Raw genomic sequence first — 16710 nt, forward strand, 5'->3', positions numbered from 1 at the left:
TTTGAATGTTTTCTTCTCGACAAAAAAATTAGTGTGTTGAAAACTCAGGATTTATGTTAAATTATTACAGTAACAAGGTTTTCAACAAGATGGTTTCGTATAGAAAGTTGCACTCAATATGCGACTTCCATGAAACTCTGATTATCCAGTAAAATATGAAGCAATGAAAAGTAAGTTTTTAAATCAAGTTGTGTGTGTTGTAATTAACAAAATATTCTTTCGCAATACGTATGTACACTTTGATTATTTCGTTTAAATAATATTTAATTGTTTCTTATAAAAATAAATATCCTTTTAAGTGCTGACTGCATGATCAGAACAATATATATTAAAGGCTTTATATGTGTCAAGGAAGAATTTCAAATATATTATTTGCTTCGACCTGTATACAATTCCTATAAAAAATACTAACAAAATGATTATGTCACCAACATTACTTGGAAATAAATGTGAATAAGAGGAGATAGAGGTATAAATCAACGAGACATGAATCCAACAACAACATCATTCAACCTATGCCAACATTTTGAAATTTAGGTATAAAATTGTATGAAAAAATGTTAGCATAGGTTGAATAATTTGTTACAGATTAAGTGTTATAAAGACATAAATTGATTAAGGTCTAATCAATTTACAACCAGTTTAAACTTAGCGTTAAAGTGTACTCTATGCCATTTTTTTTTCACATACTGGTGAAAATGTAGGTAATGTAGGTATCAAATAGAACACCTGATACTAGCAAAATTGTTGTCTAGATACTAAATTAATAATAAAAAGATAGACAAAAATTCTATAATTGAACACCTATAAAATAAAGTTGAGAATGGAAATGGGGAATATGTCAAAGAGACAAGAACCCGACCAAAGAGCAGATATATATATATATATATATATATATATATAATATATAAGACTTGAGAAAAAATTTACAAAAATACTATACTTTTACAAAAACTTTTTTTTTAAATCAAATTAATTTTGTAATATGAAATTTAAAAAAAATGTTATATAAAATGATTGTGTTTCTTCATTTGTTAGACGGCGGCTTTCCAGTGGGACAGTGCGCCCTTTGTTTACTTTCTTTTACTTTAGAAAAAGTACTCTGTGTTTGTTTTTATTTATTAAACTGAGATGTGAGATTTGTGGTTACATTTTGTGTCGCCAATTTGTAATTTGAAATTCCATCATTCGCAAGTCAGTATGAAAAATGCACAGTTAGATATTCAGTTTGTCACCAATAGATTAGAGTCTAATCCACAATGGATACCAATAGGGCCTCGGTGGCACTAATTTATATGTAGAAGATAATTATGATGATGCATCTGCACACTCAACTGGTGTCATGTTGTCATCCTAGAGTCTCCAGTTTAGGCCAGCTAGCCTGTTGTCATTTTCAATGTACTTTCTTTGACGATGTTTACCACCTGCTGAGTTCTGGATTATTCTTAACTCTGTAGCTACTTGCTGTTTCTTCAGTAGTTTTACCAATAATATGATGGCTCTGTCGACAAAAGCATGGAAGTTATGGATGCTTACAACCTCAGTGTTGACAGGCTAGTGATACAGTAATTTTGACTACTTAGACCACCCGGCCACCGATGCCCTACTGGTATCCATTGTGGATTAGACTTTTATCTATTGGTGACAAACTGAATATCAAACTGTGTATTTGCCACACAGAGTATTTTTTCCTGAAGTCAAACTAATTAATCAAAGGGCGCACTGTCCCACTGGAAAGCCGCCGTGTAATAAATAAATTAAAAAAAATCATTTTATTTGATATTTATTTTAAATTTCATATTGCAAAATTAATTTGATTTAAAAAAAAAATGTTAAAGTATGGTATTTTTGTATATTTTGTTGCTTGTTTGTAGCATGTTTCATATTTAATATAAAAAAATAATGAACAAAAGTTATCATAAAAATTCACAAAAGAAATAGCTTGCTTACTTTAATTCTCAAATATTATATATATACAAGTGTTCAATTTTAAAAATTTTGTCTATTTTTTTGTTATTAATTTAGTATTTAATTCAACACAATTTTGCTAGTTTCAAGTGTTCTATTTTAACATTTTTTCCTTTTTAGATTTTTTTTAATAAATTCATTTTAACTTCACTGAACACAATTTTGCAAATACTTTTTGTTTCTAATTTTTAAAAGAGTTAATATTCAAAGCTTAAATATACTGACTGTATTTTACCTGTTAGTAATTAATAAGTGTTATAACAACACCTATTGTATTTTGGATGTAGGCATAGGTTGAATATAAATTTATCAAATGTTGGCATAGGTTGAAGACACCCCAACAACACAAAATAGCTTATGTAGTCATTTTAGAAATCCCAAATAGCTGAAATAGAGACATTGACAAAACTAACAACAACACTAAATTCACTAAATATGAATAAAACCATTAAAAAATGGCAAATGACAACCCTGATTACCATTGACAGATTCCAGGTATGGCAAGGACCATGAAGATATGTTAAGGTTAAACTTATCAAAAACTAATTCTTATAGGGAAACAATTTGTCCATAGCAGAGAATGTAGAGGACTTGATAATTATATAAAGAAAAGTGATCAAAAAGAACAATTTTATCTTATGTCGCAATATGAGAAACAATGGTGACTGTGTTTTTCTCCTTTTTTCAACTTTCGGGTGATATACTATGAAACTCTTACTTATCTTCTACCATTGTCCATTAGTTATATTGTTAGTTCAAAAATAAAATTAATACTTCCACATAGCAGAATTTATTACGCAAAATGAAATTCATACATTACGATACTGGATTTACTCATTGTTGAAGGCCGTATGGTGACCTCTAGTTGTTAATTACTGTGTCATTTGGTCTCTTTTGAAGAATTGTCTCATTGGCAATTATACCATTTATTCTTATGTTTATAACTACAGTTATATTGCACATTAGTTTCAAAATTTAATACTAAAATTGAGAATGGAAATGGGGAATATGTCAAGGAGACAACAACCCGACCAAAGAGCAGACAACAGCCGAAGTCCACCAATGGGTCTTCAACGCAGCGAGAAAATCCCGCACCCGGAGGTGTTCCTCAGCTGGCCCCTAAATAAAATTGTGTACTAGTTCAGTGAAAATGGACGTCACACTAAACTCCAAAACATATAAATGAACTAAAATTAAAAAACATATAAGACTAACAAAGGACAGAGGCTCCTGACTTGGGACAGGCGCAAAAATGCGGTGGGGTTAAACATGTTTTGTGAGATCTCAACCCTCCCCCTATACCTCTAGCCAATGTAGAATAAACAAACACATAGCAATACGCACAATACTGTTTTTATCTTTTTCATCGTCACGAAATGTCAAATGCTGCCCGTACTAAACAGTGTATGCATTTTCATTTATACTTCTTTTACAGTCTTAAACATTTTCAATACAGGGCATATTCTAGTTAAAAGTTTTGAAATAATCAAATTGTGAGGACAGAAATTCCTAATTAATTTGTTTTGATGTCGTTAGTTCGTGTCTGTAATATTTGTTTTTCGTAGATTGTATAGTATACATAAGGCCGTTAGTTTCTCGTTTAAATTGTTTTACATTTCTCATGTCGGGGCCTTTTATTATAACTGACTATACGATATGGGTCTTTCTTGATGTTGAAGGCCGTACGGTGACCTATAATTGATTATCTTTGTCCAATGAACTCTGGTAGATATACAGTTGTCTGATTGGCAGTAATACCACATCTTCTTATTTTTTATATTAGCAATTTTGAATTGTGATTAAATAAATTTGAACCAAACAAAGGATATATATTTCTTGGTGCCATGAGTCAATAATTCCCTTTGATATTTTGTTTTCCTTGCAAAGATGTCTAATTATTGATGTTTTACTACAAACGTATTCAATTTGTAAAAGTTTAAGAAGTGCTATTTTTTTATGTTTAGTGTTCCCCTTTAAATGACAAGCCCACAGTAGCTACAACATCATTTTTCTATAAATCGTCAAAAAAACTATTACAATGTCATTTGCTAGTGTTCAAGCATCATCGCACACAGGTTTGTCCGATAGGACAGCTGGTTGGAGAAATAGCAACGCCTACATGTAACTGATGTCCAATCAACTGCCTTCAGAAGCATACATTACATAAATCAAACATGGATACTGTTACAGAGATTTGGTTGCGTATTCAGTATTCGAAAAAGTTATAATACTGTGTAATAAAACGTCCAAAGTTAAACTGTATGAAATTGTTGTGTACAATTCCCCTTTTTTAGTCTCTCCATTAAAACTAAGAAATACAAAATATGACCATACTGCAAGTTTCGCGATTTTATAAGAAATGTTATACATCGACATGCAAATCCCGTCATATCTGGGACATGATATAATTAGTACATATATAATAGTCCAAAGTCATATTTAAAGATTTGACTGAGCTAGATAATAAAATTTCCACCTACCACGTGCGGAAAAAACCACCAAATTCAATAAAAATTTGCAAATTGTAACAATTTCGAATAGTTCTACAGCCGTACTAAAAATCATCAAATATTATTAAAAAAAATAGTTCTTTTTAATTGTATGCAATGGCAAAAAAAAATCATTTTAGTCTGTGATCTAGTTGCTTCTTCAAAATGTGAATTATCAATAGACAACCTGAAAACAGCATAAGGGTAAAATACAAGTGTATATGTTGTGTACAAGTTGCGATTTTGTACATGTTATAACATGTACAGAAATATTGTACATGTTATAACTTGCACAATGCAAAAATATAAGTTATAAGATGTACAAAAGTACCTCGTACATGTTATAACAATTACAAAATATTGCTTAAAAATGGTTTTAACTTGTACAAAATTTGAAAGTAAATTGAAATAAAGCAGAATGTACACCTTTATCTGAAATTGTATAAATGTTAATCCTTCAGACCATTGTGTAGAACTATTTTCACTGAGTCTTATTGCAAGCATTTGTTTTACATCAGCATTCCCCTTTCGTGACAGGTTCACCATGAACAATTTTAAGATCAGGCCATAATGACTAAGTAAGCTCAGTAATTATGTTAGCTGTAAATTCAGTAATAGTTATTCCATGAGGACGCGGTGTGTCAGTGTAAGATCACCCCGATGGCCAGAGGCCAGAGGGTGATCTTAGATCATCTTACACTGACACACCAAGAGCGAACTATTTTACATCCCAGCTGTTTTAGATTAGACGAAAAACCATTTACAATTCATAAAATCTAGTTTAGAACGCCACGCAACCATTATAATATAATTTATACTTTATATATTACTATATAATATATACCCTTTATGCCCCCCTAACATGATGTTCAAATATGAAACCATGTCAACTCGCCCCACTGGCCAATCGGCCCACACTAAATCGCCTCTTTCTAAAAAATCGCCCCACTCTTGTTTAACAACTCATCCACTTATGAATAAGGGTAAAATCCCATTGAACAATCAGTCTGACAACTCGCCTTATTTATGAAAAGGGTTAAAATCCCACTGAATAAAGGTCTGCCAACTCGCCCCACTTATGAAAATATCTTGCTTCCTTTAAATATGTTAAATTACAGACAGTTGGTATGCAGTCGTTCTGGTCTAGGGGTATGTGTCGTGGGTTCATATGCTAAAGGTCTTGAGTTCGAATCCCAGCATAGACAATGGATTTTTTTTCTACATAAAGTTTGAAAGTGTGTCTTTTCTCAATAATAAATTCTAAGTTTTATTGTGGATTAGGCATTCCCGCCAAAATGTTACAAAAGAAAGGAAAGCATGCAAAACAAAGAAACTCAAGCTGGGGTGATCTGTTATAGATAATGCATATTTTAAGGTTTTTCTTGTCGTAGAACACACCGAGGGGTGTCAGGATTGATCAAATGAAAGACCGATCGTAGGGAGGTCTTTCTTTGGGCAATCCTGACACCCCGAGGTGCGTTGTACGACAAGAAAAACCTTAAAATATGAATTATCTGACTTATATACCGTCAACAAATATTGTTTTTTATAAAGATTTGCAAAATTTAGCATCCTATTTTACCGACCATACTAAAGTGAGATATTCCTTTCTAATGCGTATAGGTTTTAATACGCACTACGGCTCATTTAGAATGTGAAATAAAACTCACTAATTAATCTAGATATAAACCTTAGAAATTATTATCCATACACAATAAAAAAATACATAAAGTGGCGAAAAACACGCATATCGAGTTACGTAGATGAAAAAGCAAATTATATTAACATGATTAATAATAATTATAATGTCAATTTCATAAACTCAAGGATTATAGCTAGAAAAAACCTATAATACGATTGATGATTTCCCATGTACATAAATTCATACACAGTTATTAATTTTTATCTGTAAATTAAATTCCGAAGTACACAAGTATGACTCTGATCGTAGCAGTTCAGCGAACATTATTACATGAAATGCAGGATGATATCAATCGAGAGCAGAAGAGAAAGATTTAATTTGTAAAATCAGAGCATTCCTTGAATTCAACATTCAAGTTTTTTTTTGGAAAACTGCAGCATACATGTTTGATATATAAATACGACTGATGTACTGATTATCCCTAACAATTAGCAATGAAAGTCTCGGCCGAGTTCGGGAGGTCCCAACACGCTCAATCTAGATTGGTATTTTCTTCTTTTCCACAAGTACGCAGTAATAATGAGTAAAATTGGAACATACATTAATTTTGCTCGAATTCATAACAATAAAATTGAGAATTGAAATGGGGAATGTGTCAAAGAGACAATAACCCTACCAAAGAGCAGAAAACAGCCCAAGGCCACCAATGTCTTCTTCTAGACATAACCTATTGCCTACATACGTTCAGCGTTTCAGTCCAGAACAAAACAAAGCATATTGATGTCACTTTTATATGTTCCTCGACACACATGTTAAAGATTTGAATTAAAGGTTACAATTGTAGCATCATGAACTGCAGTTTCACTGAATCTAACTTTGATTTTCTGTTGAATCAGTGAAATTATACAGAAACTAAGGTTCCAACTCCTTCAGGCAAAGTTGGTCTTAGATGGATTAGGCTATTATTTCAGGTCCTTTTTTGGTTTATAGCTCTTTAACATTTTCGGTCCTTATACATCCTTGGCTTTCAAATATTCGGCTTTGAGCGTTCTTGATAAAGGTAAATCCAGAAAAGCGCTTCGAACGCATCTAATTTATAAAGTGTTGTTTTAATATTTTTAACATCTAAGGTGTTATCGATGTGTAATACTTGCCGCTGTACGTTAAGTAGTAACCAATCAATCTACTAAGATACAATACAATCAATGTATTTCTATTAATCATTTACATACAGTAAAGAACTATGATAGAAATACCTTTAAATTAAATTAATTAATTACATATTTTTTAATCGAAATGAAAATGTAATAAACTGCTCCCGGTTATTAGTACACGTCAGTTCTTAACGTTATTTTAAAGCGCTTTTACAAATTCCGAAAAATCATAAAGGAAAGGAAAAATAAATGTACCCTTGGAAAAAATATATGTTCCCATGGGAAAAATATATGTTCCCATGGGAAAAAGAAATGTTCCCATGGGAAAAAGAAATGTTCCCAAGGGAACAGTATTTTCCCATGGGAAGAAAAATGAGTTCCCTGGGGAATGAAATTCCCCGTCTGAAATTTAAATTTTCCATGGAAAAACAATATACTGATGTTCCGATGGGAAATTGTAGTTACCATGGGACTTATAATGTACTTTTAATCAGCTGTAGTGACAACAGTGACATATTGGACATATGAATTTTTTTTTTATTATCCATCACTTGGCCAAAAAATATTTTTGTTATCTTGTAAAACAACAAAGTCAGATTTGCCAATTCTGGAATGGCAAATTTGTCCCGCACAGTGTTAAATGTTCAAAAATAAATAAATTTTATTTGTTTATTTTGACTCACATATTGATTGTACATTATACAATAACGTAATAAGAATATGCGTTTAAACAATCAATACCTGCAACCATTGAGTTAGCTAATGAGACATATATTTACAAAAATGAACAAAAAATCACATTTCATATTTAAATATCATTTACGTAATTTGATTTTGAACAATTAAAAAAAAAACAACCTAATCTTTATATAAATACGCATTAAAGTAATAAATCAAATGAAAAAAAATGGAGATAAACAATATTATTATCATTCAATGCTTCGCTCACTTTTTTTGCAGGTGAAAATCAAATTTAAAATCTCTTATATAATAAGACGAACATAATTGTACTATATAACTATCATTTTTGTTGGCATTTATGATTCTTATTTGACAATTAATATCTGTCAATATAATGCTCCGAACTTTTTAAAATTAAGCAATGATTTATTGATACAAATAGATTTGAAACTTAATACAAATAGATTAAATCATATACAATTTGCATTGGAACGACATAGATTTCACGAGATTTCTTGAGATTTCATGAGATTTCTATCTCATTTACACCTATCTCTCTAAATGCCATTCATAGTGTTGTAGCACAGATAGTAAACATTTTTTAAAGATTTTTCAAATTAATCAAAACATGTTCATTTTAATGTCTGTTTACACAAACTCTCGATTATAAATGTGGTTTGTACTTTTGTATACTGTATTCTTCTACGTGTATTCCATGTTTTGTCAGTTGTGTATTTTTTTCATATCTGACAATTAAAAGTTCAGTTCAGTTCAGTTTCTTGTATGTTCCTCCATTAATTGTGGAGTACTACCCATAGGGTATAATTGTAGCAACTATATATACACCTTAAAACATATGGAGACATATAAAATTATGTACAGATGACTGGCAATAAAAATTAATAAATAATTAATATTATTATTAATTCATAGGATTGTCATTACAGAATTTAAACCATAGAATTTAAAAAATAATAATCATATTGTGCTGAGGTGTAAGAAAAAGTTAAGCAAGAACTGGATATATTTACAAATAAGTATTAAGCATTTAATTAGTCTTAAATTTAAATTATACTTATAATTGTTAGTTAACGGTGCTATTCTTACATCAGAATTTATAATTAAAAGATTATTTGAAAAGACTGTTATGTAGAAGGGTTGGGGTTTAGAACAATTCAAATACATTAGTTTTCCTTCACAGTTTAAAATTACCTAATTTTTTTTAAGGAGAATGGATATGAGATAGGTGTACATGAGATAGAAATTTCGTGAAATTTCGAGAAATCTTGTAAAATCTCGTGATATATTATGAAATACCAGAACCCTTACAAATTATGAAATTGATTAGATATAATCGTAAAGTCCGCCTGACTTCTATGAATCTTCCAAAAACATAATTGCTAAAAATCCATATTTCATTTGCCGTAGCTGAATTTATATCCCTTGTTTATCTAATTTTTATACGAACTCTGACAGAACATGCTTTTAAAAATTTTCGTCAATAAATAAAAAGGTTGCCCATTAAGTTTATGTAGTAAATGTGCATTTCATTATCCAAATTATAAAGAGGGAGGTAAATTTAATAACCACAACAGTCATTCAATTGTTCTTAGAAATGCCATTCAGTCAAGTACAAATAAAAGGCCATTGGTAAAAATGGTCTTCATTAATGTTTGTTAATAATAAGAATAGAACACATAACCAGTTGCTGAACGGTCACTGCATTTAATCCATGGATTTTTTTACCTAGTTTTTTTTTGTTTTACATTAGAACTGACGGACAATCTTTTTTTATTTCATAAGCAAAATTTCTGAAATCAATTGTCAGAGCTCGTATACTACATTGTGGGGTCCGTACATTCTTAACCTGGACAAAAGATTAACACCAGGTATAAATGATGATTTAGAAAAGACTTTTTTAAATTTTGCATCTGAAAACATTCGATATTGTAAATTTGTACTTGGTGCCACTAAATATGCTTCTCATATTGCCAGTATGGCAGAACTTGGTCGCTACCCGATTTCTATATTTGTTATTTTGCAGTCTCTTAAATACTGGCTATATTTGTATAAAGACCTTCTTTTGAATTTTTCAAGTCAAACGAAGAAGTTGATTGTACCTTTCCATGTACCTTTAACAAACACATTTTTCGGTTTCTAAAATTCATTGGTTTTGACCATGTCTGGAATAATAAATATTAGCTGCAAATTTCTCACCACCGAATTGGTTCCAACTCTTTTATTTGATTTATTACATACTAAAATATTTGCCAGAATTATAAGAGTTCCATATAAGATATTATAAAATGCATGAAATATTAATTAAGTAATAGCATTTGCTGCGTATTTTAGAACTAGAAGTAATCTAGTGAACCGTTGAGGTGAATCCTAAGAATACTGATCGTCAGGTGATCCGATATAATCATAAAGATATAAAAAGTAGACAGAAATTTATAAGAATGATTTTTTGTGGGCAGAATCATTTAACAAAGTTGTCCTTCGTGGTGGCTCCTTTGTTTCACTTTATAAAATTGACATTAACTGAATCTGCTGAGCCCATGCGCAACCCATCACCAACTAAGGGTCTTATTAAAGGTTGCATGCATACGAAACTAAAATATGTCAACTTTTTGTCTTGCAACACAAAAATATAAATCAGCGATGTTGTTTTAGCTTAATTTTACCAAATTTAACCAAACTGGCTTTAATGTTTTGTTCGGCTGTTAATCTGTAAGAGTTATTTCCCCTGACATCTAGCGAATCAATATTACGCCTTTATCAAATAATGTCTTAAACAAATACTTAAATTTTTGTCTAAATATTAGCCTATGTCCCATTAATATAACAAAGGAGAAGTGGAATGATTGTCAATGAGGACAACTATCCATCAGAGTTAAAATGACGTGGATAGAAAGCACTATTAGGCCACCGTTCTGCGTTTCAACAATGAGAAAAAAAAAAACAAATCCCAAATAGTCAGTTATAAATGGCCCCGATATGAAAATGTGAAACAATTCGAACGAGAAAACTAACGGTCTAAATTATAACAATGAAATATAAGAAAAAAATATATGACAGACATAAATTAAAAACAATCACTGAATTACAGGCTCCTGTCTTGGGAAAGACACATAATAAATGTGTCGGTGTAAAACGTGTGTGTCAGCGCTCAACCCTCCCGTAACCTGAGAAATTGGTGTAACATCACAGCATAAGAACATTCTGTAAAAATCAGATGCAAATGACTTCACCCAAAAGATCGGTACGAAGACAAAAAATCCAACTATCGTAACAAAAAAATAGACACAACGTACCGATATAAAATACCTCGCAGTAACAGAAAGCTAGTTCCAAGCAAATTACAACTTATGAATAAATCATGCTCTTTCAGACTAAAGTATCAATCAGTACACATCCAACGGATTTAGAAAGGCGTAAAAAACCAGTTAGAGATAGGTATGACCTTGTACAATGCTATAATACAAGTAAACAGTATCGACAGGATGTAGGATGATATACTCATATGTTTGAAATTTTCAAAAACAAAATTAATGCCAATACCGATAAAAACAATATTCAAAGATTTTACTACGGTATCAAATTGATATCTTTTAAGAATTAGTTTAATATTCAAAAGATCAATGAGTTTGCATGGATCGTATCTATATTTACAGGCTCTATTAACATCATCACCGTACAAAAAATTAGGATGCAATATCCCGTTTTTAATATGAATTCTACTGTTACAGCCAAATGTTCTATCAAAATCTTTTCATCTCTGAGAGATTTTGGTAAAAATCCCTGACTTGATTATTTACCAGGTATACTTAAATCATGTTCACTGAAATCTAAAATGCGATTACAAAAAAACGGGTATAGCGAACAAGTTGTGAAATATACACACCGTAAGAGGGGGCAAAAGTAATGATTTTTAGTCGTGTAAATCACTGCCTTTGCAATGATCGGGGTATTATTTTATACGTGTTGCTCACAGGTACCCTGTCTTTAAACTTGCTATTCTAAGGGAATTCACCACTCTAATATTTACACCAAATAGTTATCAAAGGTACCAAGCTTATAATTTGATACGTCTGAAGCGCGTTTCGTCTACATAAGACTCATCAGTGACGCTCAGATCAAAATTGTTCGAAAGCCAAACAAGTATAAAGCTGAAGAGCATTGAGGACCCTAAATTCCAAAAAGTTGTACCAAATACGGCTAATCTATGCCTGGGATAAGAAAATCCTTAATATTTCGAATGATTCATACTTTTGCAAACAGTTAATTTATAAAAATGACCATATAATTGATATTCATGTCAACACCGAAGTGCTGACTACTGGGCTGGTGTTACCCTCGGGGACGTCCACCAGCAGTGGCATCGACCCAGTGGTGTAAATAGTTATCAAAGGAACCAGGCTGGTGATACCCTCGGGGACGTCCACCAGTAGTGGCATCGACCCAGTGGTGTAAATAGTTATCAAAGGAACCAGGCTGGTGATACTCTCGGGGACGTCCACCAGCAGTGGCATCGACCCAGTGGTGTAAATAGTTATCAAAGGAACCAGGCTGGTGATACTCTCGGGGACGTCCACCAGCAGTGGCATCGACCCAGTGGTGTAAATAGTTATCAAAGGAACCAGGCTGGTGATACTCTCGGGGACGTCCACCAGCAGTGGCATCGAACCAGTGGTGTAAATAGTTATCAAAGAAACCAGGCTGGTGATACCCTCGGGGACGAAACGTCCACCAGCAGTGGCATCGACCCAGTGGTGTAAATAGTTATCAAAGGAACCAAGGCTGGTGATACCCTCGGGGACGTCCACCAGCAGTGGCATCGACCCAGTGGTGTAAATAGTTATCAAAGGAACCAGGCTGGTGATACCCTCGGGGACGAAACGTCCACCAGCAGTGGCATCGACCCAGTGGTGTAAATAGTTATCAAAGGAACCAAGGCTGGTGATACCCTCGGGGACGTCCACCAGCAGTGGCATCGACCCAGTGGTGTAAATAGTTATCAAAGGAACCAGGCTGGTGATACCCTCGGGGACGAAACGTCCACCAGCAGTGGCATCGACCCAGTGGTGTAAATAGTTATCAAAGGAACCAAGGCTGGTGATACCCTCGGGGACGTCCACCAGCAGTGGCATCGACTCAGTGGTGTAAATAGTTATCAATTGAACCAGGCTGGTGATACCCTCGGGGACGTCCACCAGCAGTGGCATCGACCCAGTGGTGTAAATAGTTATCAAAGGAACCAAGGCTGGTGATACCCTCGGGGACGTCCACCAGCAGTGGCATCGACCCAGTGGTGTAAATAGTTATCAAAAGTACAATAACGTAAGCAGTTGTTTGTATGCGTTTATATCTATACATTTCTTTACGGTCCTATGTTTTACATATAACGGTCTTTCTATATTTAAATGAGATAGGGTAATACCCATTGAATTCCTTTCTGCATGGACGATTTCGAGACAGTATATAAGGAAGATTTGAGGTGTGTTTGACCAATGCGACGCTCGTTACAAGATAGTAAGGACTATGTTAGTTTGGTATACTATTCCTCACCCTCCCACCCCATTTACGCATATTATATGTAACCTAATCGTTTCTTATCGACTTGTGTATAGTAAAAATTGATTCATTATGTATGGCTGATTGTATATATTTATATTGGAACACGTTCAATTAAATGCGATCTTGTAGCGAACGCACAACCCTATACTGTGTTTGGTTTTTTTTTCTACGATATCTAGTTCAGAAAAATTTTATTTTCGGAGGAGTGAAACGAGGGAGTAAATAAAAAGGAATTTGTAATTGTTGAATGTGTTAATATAATTGAATTCTATACGACTGTCATATAAGTAGGAAGTTAGCTAAATATAAAACCAGGTTTAATCCACCATTTTTACATAAGGAAATGCCTGTATAAAGTCAGGAATATGACAGTTGTTTTCCTTTTGTTTGATGAGTTTGAGCTTTTAATTTTTCTATTTGATAATGGACTTTCCGTTTTGAATTTTCCTTGGAGATCGGTATTTTTTAAAATTTTATATTATTTAATATCATACTCCTAGATTGTATTAATTAATATTATGCTCCTAGATTTGTTTTAAATTGTATACATTGCATTAATAGATGACTTTATTAAACTATGCGATGCGTACTACATTTAATGTTATATTGATTAAACTTGATATCTATAAGCTGTTTTGCTTGTGGAATAAAGAATATAATGGTATGTACATTTGTTTGTAGGCGTATACAGAATATACCTTAAGAATAAGACTAATAGACAACAATATTAAAGAGGGGTTACACACGATAATTAATGGGTTGATTAAAAACAAAACAAGACAATACATTACATTATTCGTTTAATTGTCATCATGTTGTAGAATTGAGAATGATGGGTGTGTAACGAACAGAGAGAAGACACAATTAAAAATTAATTTAAAAGTCTTTGATATTTTTTTTTACCACAGATAAACACTCGACATTGCAATAAAAAAGACACACGTATGTGTTGCCAGGCGGCTACCGTAATTGGACACCATAGAATGCCGATCGATGTTGAGTGTTAGTTAGAACCACCGTTGGTCAACTCAATAATCGCCTTGTCCTCTTTAATTTTTGCCGATCTGATTGTTAATTGTTTTTATGTATTAGTTTTGTTTTCTGTTTCGATATTCCAAATTTTGTCTTGGAATATCACACCTTCGATGATTGACTTTGTACATCTAAACCTTTCTTTCGGCTATTTTTACATGCTAGATATTTACTTTGTTTCTTATCTTTCTTTTCAGATTTTTTTGTCCTCCCGGTTTTAGTTCCGATTCTAGAATATCTTACCAACGTTTGTGTATTATCATCTTCATACACCTGTCTCATGACTCAGATTCATTCATCAACTTTTCATGATCGTCCATATGATCATCGGTTACCACTTTGATCTTAAAAAATTAACACTTAAAAAGAACAATTAAAAAAAAATGTTGATGAAATGTTGTCATTAAGTACATGTTACATCTGTCTTTTCCAAGAATAAGCTCTTAAATTTAATTGCAAATCGCCAACTCTGTATTATCCTGTATCTGACTATTGACGGGAATTCCCCTAAGTGTTTGTACGACCACAAATCGGTTGATAAATGCATCCAACATGACATTTTCTTTTGACATTTCAGCTTATAAATCATATATAATGCACAATATCTTTTTATAGAAATGAACTATTTATATTGCTTTATGATATAGTGTAAAAAGACATCTATAATGCATCATTTGTTAAGCACTGATATTTATCAAATTTACGTTTGTTGTGGTTTATTGGACGAAGAAAAAAATAAGGACTAAGTGCTGTATGAATTTATCTAATCGTTATTGCTAATATAAACCTAAATAATGATGAATGACTGTTTTACGTCCAATGTCAAATTAAATGCACATTCAGGACAAGAAAACGTTATTTTTCTATATGAATATTAATTAACCCTGCATTTTACTAGACCTACACTCTGAACTGGATGTTTGACCTGCTACTTCACAAGGTAACAGTCCACAAGAAGACATGTTACCCTACCCGGACACATTATTTTGACTTCGAGCTGACCAGATTTTGGTCTTACTGCTTTCTGCCAGAGAAGCAGCAAATACAAATGTTTAAGGTTTGTAGTGGTTTGAGGAGGACAGGGAATGAACTTGCGACCAATGAGGGATGGGTTTCTTTCTGTAATTTTTAAGGCCATTTTTCTCTATTCTTTATACTTTTTGCCCATTATTCTCTATTCTTTATATGTTAGCACCTCATTATTCTTTGTTCTTTTTTTTGGGTCCATTCTCCCCTATTCTTTATATTTCTCCCATTATTCTCTATTCTATAAACCCCCATCCACACCCTCACCTATCGCATTTGATGAGGGGACGCTATCACGCGACCACCCAGGCGATAAGTGTAAACATATAAAACAAATGAATTTGTCATGAATAAATACGAAAAACCAATAAATACGAAATATACAAAGTAATTAAAAAAAATGGGTTGAGGAAACAAGAGCAGTTGCATTAATATAAATCCATTTCCATAAGTTCAAAATTAAAATAATTTATATTTTATAATATTCCATTAATTTATAGGCGTTTGAAATATATCCTGACATCAATACGCTACGGATCAAATGTACTTTGTGACTATATCTTTATAACTAAATAAGTCGACATTTTTCATGTCCAAAAAGTAAAATAACAAAAACACCGAACTCCAAGGAAATTTCAAAACAGAAAGATCCTTATCAAATGGCAAAATCACAAGCTCAAACACATCAAACGGATGGAAAACTACGGAGCCCTGTTGGTCTCACACAGATTATAAAGTGTCTTTTAAAGTCCTGCGCTGAAGATGTGTAAAGTCTAGCGCTGGAGATGTAAGGTCTAGCGCTAGAAATGTAAAGTCTAGCGCTGGAGATGTAAAGTCCAGCGCTGAAGATGTAAAGTCTAGCGCTGGAGATGTAAAGTCCAGCGCTGGAGATCTAAAGTCTAGCGCTGGAGATGTAAAGTCAAGCGCTGGAGATGTAAAATCAAGCGCTGGAGATGTAAAGTCTAGCGCTGAAGATGTAAAATCAAGCGCTGGTGATGTAAAATCAATTTCGTGGTTATTGTATATCCAGTATGACCAAAACTTTAATTATTGATATTCTGATTGGCTGAAATTAAAAAAAAAGTTCTTCAATGAAACTAAACTTATAAAAAAAATTAAAAGTTACTTTGCAGGAATGTGG

Source organism: Mytilus californianus, unplaced genomic scaffold (genome assembly GCF_021869535.1).
Source record: "Mytilus californianus isolate M0D057914Y unplaced genomic scaffold, xbMytCali1.0.p SCAF_41, whole genome shotgun sequence".
In the NCBI taxonomy this organism is placed as follows: Eukaryota; Metazoa; Mollusca; class Bivalvia; order Mytilida; family Mytilidae; genus Mytilus; species Mytilus californianus.